The sequence below is a fragment of the Triturus cristatus genome, chromosome 11, assembly GCF_964204655.1.
Source record: "Triturus cristatus chromosome 11, aTriCri1.1, whole genome shotgun sequence".
Lineage (NCBI taxonomy): Eukaryota > Metazoa > Chordata > Amphibia > Caudata > Salamandridae > Triturus > Triturus cristatus.
Genome location: NC_140594.1, coordinates 1,130,742,342 through 1,130,753,080, shown reverse-complemented (window position 1 = coordinate 1,130,753,080; position 10,739 = coordinate 1,130,742,342).

The window sequence follows — 10,739 nt, the reverse complement described above, 5'->3', positions numbered from 1 at the left end:
CGTGGAACTGGGTTGACAGTATAAACCTACCAATCTTGATCATCTGTGTCTAGATTCTTCATACATACACTCTCGGATGCCACGGGTTGCTAGACATGAGTTTTTTTTTCCGCCAATACTTTGCAGAAAGCCCTCCTTTCTGTAACAGTGGTAGGACAGGTCTACAAGGGAGGTAACATTTCTTGCCTCTTTGAATGGCGGTAGAAATGACTTTTTTCTGAATGGAGAAATGTGTGCAATAAAACCATTATCTCATCTAAAAACAAGCATTTGCAATGCAATTGGTCTTTGCGAGAGTTTGAGCAATTAGCAGGGCCAGATTTAGAGCTGTTGGTGCCCAGTGTGACAATCATTTTTGCCCCCTCCCCATGACCACCTCCTCGGATTCGCTCACGACCACGGACCTCTGGGCAAAAGTGCCCCATATCTCTCCATAGGCCCTCTTACATACTTTTCATTTGTTTTAAAGCACTGGTACAGGCAGGCTTTACTAATAAGAAGAGAAGGTATATTTAACCAAGTAAACCATTTTCAGCAAAATTAGGAATAGATAATGAAAGACTGGGGGGAAAACAGAACATCCTAACCTATTTTATTCAGTTTTCATGCGGCTCCCCGATGACAGTTCGTAACAGTCATTGTTCTATATTAGAGTTGTATTTTATGAACTGCGGTGACAAAAGGATCTCTTTGACAAAAGCAGTAATCCACTCAGCTATCCACATAAAATACCGAGCTGTGGCCTGCATGGTATGCGCTCTTTGCAGCAGACATATTAACCCACTGTGCTACTTTATGGAGTCAAAGCTGGCACTAGACAAAACTCTGATCTCTCTCTCTAGCAGGAACATTAATCACAAGAGTTCTCTTGACATTTTTATTGCTGCCTGAAATCTGAATGCACAAGGAACTCTTTTGCAGCTGTTTTTAAATTGTAGCTTATTGCTAAGTACAGAACCCCCTCCCCAGGTCAGTGCCCAGTGCGGTCGCACCAGTTGCACTGCCCTAAAGCTGGGCCTGGCTATTGGCATTGTAAATGACGATGCCTTTCATTTATGTGTTTTGAAGACATGCAAGCAGTGCGTAAACATGCACTTTGTACTTATAGTACTTGCTTACTAGAAGCAAGGCTGGCAGTAACTGCGCCTCTTTTACTGCCAGCCTTGCTTCTCCTAAGCAAGGACTATAAGTACAAAGTGCGTGTTTACGTAGGGCTTGCAGGTTTTCAAAACACATAAATAAAAGGCCTTGTCATTTACAATTTCAATAGCTCAAAATTGCAAATGTGAGACCTATTGCGATGTCAGAGTTGTGCAGAGTGGCAGACTGTGAGAGTCTGGATTATAAATTACTGTGGAGAGCAAGGAAAGAGCTCCCATAAAACTTAAAATAACACAGTTCCTAAATTGCACAAAGCAGATTTCAGACAGAAATCTTAGATTTAACCCGGGTGTCTATGACTCACACAGTAAGCTTCTTTCAGAGAGGAATGAGATACAGTATTTAAGCAACATCAAAACGATGTAAAAGACTGGCAAAAAAAAAAGAAAATTCTTAGATCAATTCAGTAGAAAGAAGAACAATATATTACATGAACACCAAACTGGAAATCCAAACTGGGGGTTTAGGATTTAGGACTATCCGGAGGAAATGTCAAAAAAGTCCCCTCATAGAAAACAAGAAAGAGTAAAACACAATGACACTTTATGGTGTGAAGAGGGCCAGGTCCTAAGTGCCTTTTCAGACCAACTATCCTGTAGATCTTACGAGACAATTCTGGCCCTACAATGAGCCTCCTTGCGGTCAGCTATAATGGAACTACTATGGTGTCTACTGGGAGCAAGTTACTTAAGTAATGGACAGATATTGCCAACAAGCTTTATTCCTTTGTTATTCAGGTGGGCAAATTCTTTCACAACCTTATGTATTCCGAGTTACTTGAAATACTCAAATAACAATAAGGTTAAAAAGGCCGGTATATAAAAAGGCAAATATCTCAATCAGTTGCGTTTACCAGGAAATGTTCCGGGCCACAAATATGCACCAAAGCAAACTATAAGAAGCACGTCTATAGGTTCATGACCAGACATGGGGGCATATTATCAAGCACGGCGTAAAAATTATAGCCGCTTTAGCGGCAGAAAACTGCCGCTAAAACAGCGATAATGGGCTTGATAATATGCCGCAGAGAATTCTAATAGAAGCCCATGTTCACACCAGAACATGGGCTTCTATGGGAATTCTCAAGGGCATATTATCAAGCCCTTTATCGCCGCTTTAGCGGCAGTTTTCTGCCGATAAAGCGGCGATAATTTTAACGCCGGACCTTGATAATATGCCCCATGGAGAGCAAACGCAGGAAAGGGGAAAGCCATGACACCAAAGAGTTACCAAAAAAACAACAATTGCTGTATGAACTATTTAAATAAAATGCACATATTCTCAACACTTAATTTCCGTTTGTGCTGAAATGCTTCCTCAGTTGCACCATAAAATGTTGGTCGTGGCTTTCAGGTACATAACCGTTCTTTCCACAAACTATACGTGAACATGCACTTCAAAGAACGATGGCGTTCCTTTACATCCAGATTACCACACATCCCTTTCCCCCCCAAAATGTTCCACTTAATATGAGGCTAACCAGGGACCGTCAAAAAAGAAATACAAGTCAAGAATTAGCCTGCCTGCCGAAATTCAAATGTTTATAACTGATTGAACAGTATTAAACTGCAAAAATGGAAAACAGAGAAAATACAAACATCGCTGTGTTCTTGGTAATGACAACTGTTTGCAGTACTGTGGCAACATTGAAATACGGTAAAAGCAGCACGCGCACACATCTGAGGTGCTTTGAATGCCATTACCCTGTATTACAAGCAATACTTGCTTACAGCCCTCCTGAAAGCGTACGAAAAGATACATGCTTTGCAGTGTGGAAAACTCTTTATAGTAGTCTGTTGCGCACTTTTGCGTGACTGTACAAAACGGATAGGATTTGCCACTACTCTCTGCGAAGGCTCTGCGATGATCTGTTTCACACCAGCCCATAATCGCTTGGACAACCTGAGCTACGTGGGGAGCAATCTCGAGCACCCGAAAACTTAAATACTCGTATGCAAAAGTATAATTGCTCGTGGTTCACGCGCTGTGTAGTAATCATTTGGCGCGAAGGTCACCACAGCAAATGAAGATATAGACCTTCACTGCGCATACTTGCGAACACTTACACCTGCGATCCAACAATGCAATCCTTGGTGTACCCTGAACAGCAGGCACTGATCCTTTAGCATAGGAGCCCCATCCTTTGTTCCTGGGTGCGCACCTACTAGCGTATGCATGTGCAATCCAACACATGAATTCTGCTACAGATGCATGCCCCACACAGTCACTTCTCAGTCTGCATAGCACAGAGCAACCAGCATGGAGAGCACTGATTGCGGTAAGACCAAGCATCTGTCATGCAATGGGTCTTGCGTTACTGAAAGATTGAGCTATTGGCGTTGCTAATAGTAATGCAACGCCATTAGCTCAAGCCTTCAGAAATGCGAGAGCTATTGCATTCCGAATGGATCACGGCACCTGTGCTTTAGCTTTAAACATCTGAAGCTAAAGCGCGGGTGCCGCGATTGCTTCAAAAGTAAAGAAATAGAGAATGTGCATTTTTTCTATGTCTGTACTTTTGAAGCAATCGCGGCACCCGCGCTTTAGCTTCAGATGTTTAAAGCTAAAGCGTGGGTACTGCCATTGTAAGCAAATGTAACTAAACAGGAAAAAACAAGCACAAGCGCACGCGGCAGCAGGGGGAGGGGAAAGAGGAGGGGGCCTGCGCGATTCACTTGCGGGAGCGAGTGGCTGGCGCCGGGATAATTGCTACCATATGGCACCGCGCGCTCCCGCAAGTGAATCTCCACACGTGCAGGCGTTGCCACTGAAGGCAATGGAACACGTGCACATTTTTGGCTGAAAAGCCGAAGCCATTCCAAAAGGTCTTTTTGCCAATGCAAAGAACTTCTGTGTCACGTGCAGGTTTCAGCATCAGTGACGTCAGTACGAGTCTTCTAGTCGCTGGTACTTTCCTGCATTCAGATTGGTGTCCAGTACTTTGGTGAGTGTTGACAGAAAGGACACTGAGTTACCTTTGATGTCTCATGTTCATCCTGGGTGGGTGTCTGCTTGAAGGGTGTATTTCATTTTTAGGTCTCGCCTGAGCCAGCGCTGTAGCGTTGCTCTTGCGAGAGCTTTTGGAAACAGGGGGATTTGGAAGTGCAAACTAGTGCTTGCAGGCCTCCAAATACAGTGCATGTGCGCCGGGCGCGCGCACCATTTGGCAGCCTGCGTGATCATTTTGCGGCCGCTTTGATGTTCTCACTTCTCAGTGAGCCGCGCCGCGAAATGATCTGATTTTTTATACTTCTTGTCAATTCTGCTTATTCAGTATTCGTATAATATTTGGGAAGTGTTTTTGTTGCCTAATGGGGTTTTTATAGTGGTCTACATTTTTACAGATATTTTAGTTTTCCTGAGGTGAGAGCGCATACCTTGTACTTCGTGCTATTAGCTGTTGTATATTATTTTGCCTCATAGGACGTGCTTCCAAAGTCAAAAACGAGGCACTATTTTACACCTGAAATGCATACTCAAACTTCACACTGAGGGGGAGATTTACAAAAAAGTCATGCAATGCAGCGCAGCCCCCCTCCGTGAGGCTGTGCTGCGTTGCCCAACAGGAAGGAAGCAGGAGGGCGTCATATCTACAGTGATATGGCTCTCTCCTCCCCTTTCCCTTGTGCGGGCGTGATTTCAGCTGTCGGCGCTGGGCACACACCTTAGCGCTGCCACGCTAGGCTGTGTGCATTAGTCTGGCATAGGTTTTGTACACAAAGGGTACCCTTCCTGTACAAAATACGATGCCCAGACATGATGCAACATTTTTCCCACTTTGTATGCATGCTGCATAGTGCAGCACGCGTGCAAAGTCGGAAAAGCACAGAGAAATGACAAAATTTCTTCTTCCTTGCACCTAGTTGAAAATGGAGCCGTTTTCTCACGCTAAACCCAACTTACTTTATTTAGTAAATTGGGTTTAGCATGAGAAACCTTGGGTGGTTGCATGGGAACGCCCATGCACCACCCTTGGCACGCCCCTCGCAAAGTAATGCAAAGCAGCGAATTACTTTTCTGTTATTTCCAGTGTTAAACAAGTTTAGCGCCAGAAAGTAAATAGGGTAAAAATGATTTTGTGCCATTTTGCGTCACTTTTGTGACGCAAACACGGCACAAAATCTTAGTGAATCTCCCCCTTAATGTCAAATCCAATTGTTCATTGCATACAATGTTGATGCTGGTACAGAAAAAAACGATCTATTTTTTTAAATTTTTTTTTACAGCAAAGACACATTCGTTTACTTTGGGGAACAACCTTTACAACGCAACTTTTACAACGCACTACCAGTACAACGAAACTGTTACAACGCGAGTGCATTGACAACGCAGGACATTACAACGCAAGTCTTTACATCGACTTGCACTAGATGGTGTGCTAACATTAAAAATAGTGTAGTTTACTATCCCAACACCTTCCCTACTGTTACGTGGACTGGAGTTGGAATAGTAAATTACACTTTTTTAATGTTAGCACGCCATCTAGTGCAAGTCGATGTAAAGACTTGCGTTGTAATGTCCTGCGTTGTCAATGCACTCGCGTTGTAAAACGTTTGTTGTAACAGCATGCGTTGTAACAGCATGCGTTGTAACGTCATACATCCGTTTACTTTACCACACTACAAATGATTTTCTACGATGCCAAAGCACCCATTAGAGGAACCACCCTTCAGCATCCCTAGCAACACATTGAGCCACTGGTCTGCTGATAAAGACTGAGGATGCCTGCGGGCACCTGTGTTGCTGCTGTGAGGCCGCAGTGAAAATACAAATCTGGCAAGCCCAGCAGCTTTGGCGAGAGCCTTCCTTTTTTTAACGAAAATGTAAACGACAAGTAACTGCTTTGCCACTTCTTCTTCTTTTTTTATTTATTTTTTATACATTGAAGCTAGTTTTTTTTTAAACTGGATGTGAAGTTTCTCGATGGTCTTTGGAACTTTACAGGCCAAGAGTTGTTTGGAAATGTTCCTTGTTTTCAATACTTCTCTTCACCATGGGTTCTCTTGTCATTCTTCATTTTGTGTAGAAAGTGTTACATCTTAGTTAGAAATTCTCTTCCTGTTTGAATAATAACAAACTGCGAAAGAGGTGTTAATGTGTGTTTCTCACTAGAATGTGCTGATTTAGATAAAAGACCTTAGAAGTACACAAATTAACAAATAAATGAGTCTGGTTCAAACTTGTACTACACCTGCTGGAGAGAAACTGGTACTCTGCTCCTCTGTTAAATGTATTTAGCTACTGCATGTGTTGGTTCGGGGGCAACTGTTGCCCCAGAGGCCACCGTCTGCTGCTGCTGCACCTTCTCTCAACTGGAATCTCGGATCTTTCCTGATAGGGGATGGACAGTGAGAGCAGTGGTGATTGCACTTTGCTGTCTTGTAGTCAGTGCTGGAAATAGAAACAAGCATTGGCATAGCCAATAGGTCTCGCCTTTGGGACCTTATAAGTGTTTAGCTATGCAACAGTTGCATGACTAAATACTTATAAGGTCCCAAAAGCGAGACCTATTGGCTATGCCAAGCGGCCGTGCGGCCGCGAAAGTGAAAGTAATCGCGGTAAAGCGCGGCGCGCACGCCCGCGCTCATGTACTGTAGCTCTAGGCTGGCCTGGTAGCACTTTTTGGAGCCCTCTCAATAAGTCTCGCCAGACCAGCGCATGCGCTGGGTCAGGCGAGACCTAAAAATACTCTGGGATCCAATAAGTTAGGTCAAGATACGGCAGTAGAAAGCGGTTGTGCCACAAGGGGGTAATTATGATAAGCGGAGTTTGACAGTCAATTTAAACCTTTTTTTTTAAAGAAAAAAAACAAACAAAAAAAACTATGCTATGTTGTGAATAAATTGGCAACAAGGGAACATGTGACGCTAAATCTGTTCCGATTAATTTAATGGGTCACAAAGAGGCTGCCTTGTAAAATATTTTTTGAGAGTAAGGCACCTGCTGCAGAGATATTTGTGAGCCAAACAATATACAGAGGACAATAATAACAGTAAGATAACTCTGGTGGTTAGTGCACCTGCTGGAGAGATCTGTCTTTTGTCTAGTCAAGTAGCATAGAGGGTTAGTTTGCCTGCTGCAAAACACGGACTGCAGGTTTTCATTTAATATAAATAGCTCACATGGATCCTTTTGTTATTTGCAGCTCATGAGTTCCAATCCTTCTAATATAGCACAGGGAGCTATGAACCTCCATTAACGAGCTTCATACAATCTGCAAGGCACAAGTTTAGAAACAAATTGTTTTTTTCTCAATCTTTTGCTATTTTGACATTGAAGCAAAGGTAGTAGTAAAGACTTATTAGAACAGACAACCCCAAGCTTTGAGTTATGTTTTAAATCCTCACATAGGGTCTGATTTAGATCTTGGTGGACAGGTTGCTCCATCACAACGGTGACGAATATCCCGTCCGCCGAAATATAAATCCCATAGGATATAATGGGATCCGGCCCTCAGTGTTTCTCCAGTCCAAGCAAGCTTAATTTATAATCCAGTGTGCGTGACATGTCACTCCAAGACTGTGGGATTCTATCAGTCTTATGTAACATTTCCTGTACTTTGATGTACACGCTTGCATAATTAATTGTCTCTGTATAATATATGTGCATGATGTAAAGCGTTCTGACATCCTACAGTGGGACGAGTAGCTCTATAAAGGAATTTACATTAAAAAGTAAATTTCTAAGTGCCATTGAAACCATTATTATTGTAATTGCTCATACAGACAGATACAGCTGAAATTGTTACAGTACATGCATAATGCATATACAGATGTTGAATAAAGTTAAAAACTTGTCTCTAATAATAGTATTTTTGAAGCACTTGTGAAGAGGTGACAAGTTCAGTGCTGTGGTTTCCCTCCATTGCATTGGCAGCTAGGTGTTAGGCTCCAAATTGTTCCAAGCCAGGTTGGGACTCCAACAAAAGGGGGGCTGGTGGCCCCTTAAGTGAGTCTTTTAGGTTGGACCCACCTGGAAAATAAAATAAACGTGCAGACATTGCGGAATGTGTCCTGGTGATGATGGTAAATTACTCTGGGGTAAATTCGGCATATTTCACTGGCGCCTGCCCATCTCCCAAATCTGAAGTCCAATTGGTCGCACACTGCTCTACCTACCAGCGTGTTGCCCCAAAGAATTGTGGTCCCTGAAGTCAGCGTCGGCGGGTACGCCTATGCCCGAGTCTTGAGTGCAAGTAAGTGTAGCGTTAGCCATCCCTGGACACGTGTTTCGAGGTAGTTGCCTCTCGTCAGCAGGGAGTAGGTGAGTGTGTAGGGTTGCTGTGTAGGCTGCTAAAATAAGTGTTCTCAGGTAAAGTACCTCTCGTAGCGCGCAGGTGCGTAACCATGAGCTCGTCAGCTCCACCGGCTCAAGGAGCCTGAATATTAACAAAAGTCCAATTGGTCGCACACTGCTCTACCTACCAGCGTGTTGCCCCAAAGAATTGTGGTCCCTGAAGTCAGCGTCGGCGGGTACGCCTATGCCCGAGTCTTGAGTGCAAGTAAGTGTAGCGTTAGCCATCCCTGGACACGTGTTTCGAGGTAGTTGCCTCTCGTCAGCAGGGAGTAGGTGAGTGTGTAGGGTTGCTGTGTAGGCTGCTAAAATAAGTGTTCTCAGGTAAAGTACCTCTCGTAGCGCGGAGGTGCGTAACTATGAGCTCATCAGCTCCACCGGCTCAAGGAGCCTGAATATTAACAAAAGTCCAATTGGTCGCACACTGCTCTACCTACCAGCGTGTTGCCCCAAAGAATTGTGGTCCCTGAAGTCAGCGTCGGCGGGTCCGCCTATGCCCGATTCTTGAGTGCAAGTAAGTGTAGCGTTAGCCATCCCTGGACACGTGTTTCGAGGTAGTTGCCTTTCGTCAGCACGGAGTAGGTGAGTGTGTAGGGTTGCTGTGTAGGCTGCTAAAATAAGTGTTCTCAGGTAAAGTACCTCTCGTAGCGCGCAGGTGCGTAACCATGAGCTCGTCAGCTCCACCGGCTCAAGAAGCCTGAATATTAACAAAAGTCCAATTGGTCGCACACTGCTCTACCTACCAGCGTGTTTCCCCAAAGAATTGTGGTCCCTGAAGTCAGCGTCGGCGGGTACGCCTATGCCCGAGTCTTGAGTGCAAGTAAGTGTAGCGTGAGCCATCCCTGGACACGTGTTTCGAGGTAGTTGCCTCTCGTCAGCAGGGAGTAGGTGAGTGTGTAGGGTTGCTGTGTAGGCTACTAAAATAAGTGTTCTCAGGTAAAGTACCTCTCATAGCGCGCAGGTGCGTAACCATGAGCTCATCAGCTCTACCGGCTCAAGGAGCCTGAATATTAACAGAAGTCCAATTGGTCGCACACTGCTCTACCTACCAGCGTGTTGCCCCAAAGAATTGTGGTCCCTGAAGTCAGCGTCGGCGGGTACGCCTATGCCCGAGTCTTGAGTGCAAGTAAGTGTAGCGTTAGCCATCCCTGGACACGTGTTTCGAGGTAGTTGCCTCTCATCAGCAGGGAGTAGGTGAGTGTGTAGGGTTGCTGTGTAGGCTGCTAAAATAAGTGTTCTCAGGCAAAGTACCTCTCGTAGCGCGCAGGTGCGTAACCATGAGCTCGTCAGCTCCACCGGCTCAAGGAGCCTGAATATTAACAAAAGTCCAATTGGTCGCACACTGCTCTACCTACCAGCGTGTTGCCCCAAAGAATTGTGGTCCCTGAAGTCAGCGTCGGCGGGTACGCCTATGCCCGAGTCTTGAGTGCAAGTAAGTGTAGCGTTAGCCATCCCTGGACACGTGTTTCGAGGTAGTTGCCTCTCGTCAGCAGGGAGTAGGTGAGTGTGTAGGGTTGCTGTGTAGGCTGCTAAAATAAGTGTTCTCAGGTAAAGTACCTCTCGTAGCGCGCAGGTGCGTAACCATGAGCTCGTCAGCTCCACCGGCTCAAGGAGCCTGAATATTAACAAAAGTCCAATTGGTCGCACACTGCTCTACCTACCAGCGTGTTGCCCCAAAGAATTGTGGTCCCTGAAGTCAGCGTCGGCGGGTACGCCTATGCCCGAGTATTGAGTGCAAGTAAGTGTAGCGTTAGCCATCCCTGGACACGTGTTTCGAGGTAGTTGCCTCTCGTCAGCAGGGAGTAGGTGAGTGTGTAGGGTTGCTGTGTAGGCTGCTAAAATAAGTGTTCTCAGGTAAAGTACCTCTCGTAGCGCGCAGGTGCGTAACCATGAGCTCGTCAGCTCCACCGGCTCCAGGAGCCTGAATATTAACAAAAGTCCAATTGGTCGCACACTGCTCTACCTACCAGCGTGTTGCCCCAAAGAATTTTTTGGCAGCCTACGCAGCAACCCTACACACATACCTACTCCCTGCTGACGAGAGGCAACTACCTCGAAACACGTTTCCAGGGATGGCTAACGCGACATTCATTTTCATTTTAAACTTTTCGCATAGGCGTACCCGCCGACGCTACTTCATGGACCACAATTCTTTGGGGTAACACGCTGGTAGGACTAGCAGAGTGCGGCCAATCGGATTTTTGTTTATATTCAGGCTCCCTTGAGCCGGTGGGGCTGACGAGCCCATGGCTACGCACCTGCGCTCCTTGAGTGGTACTTTACCT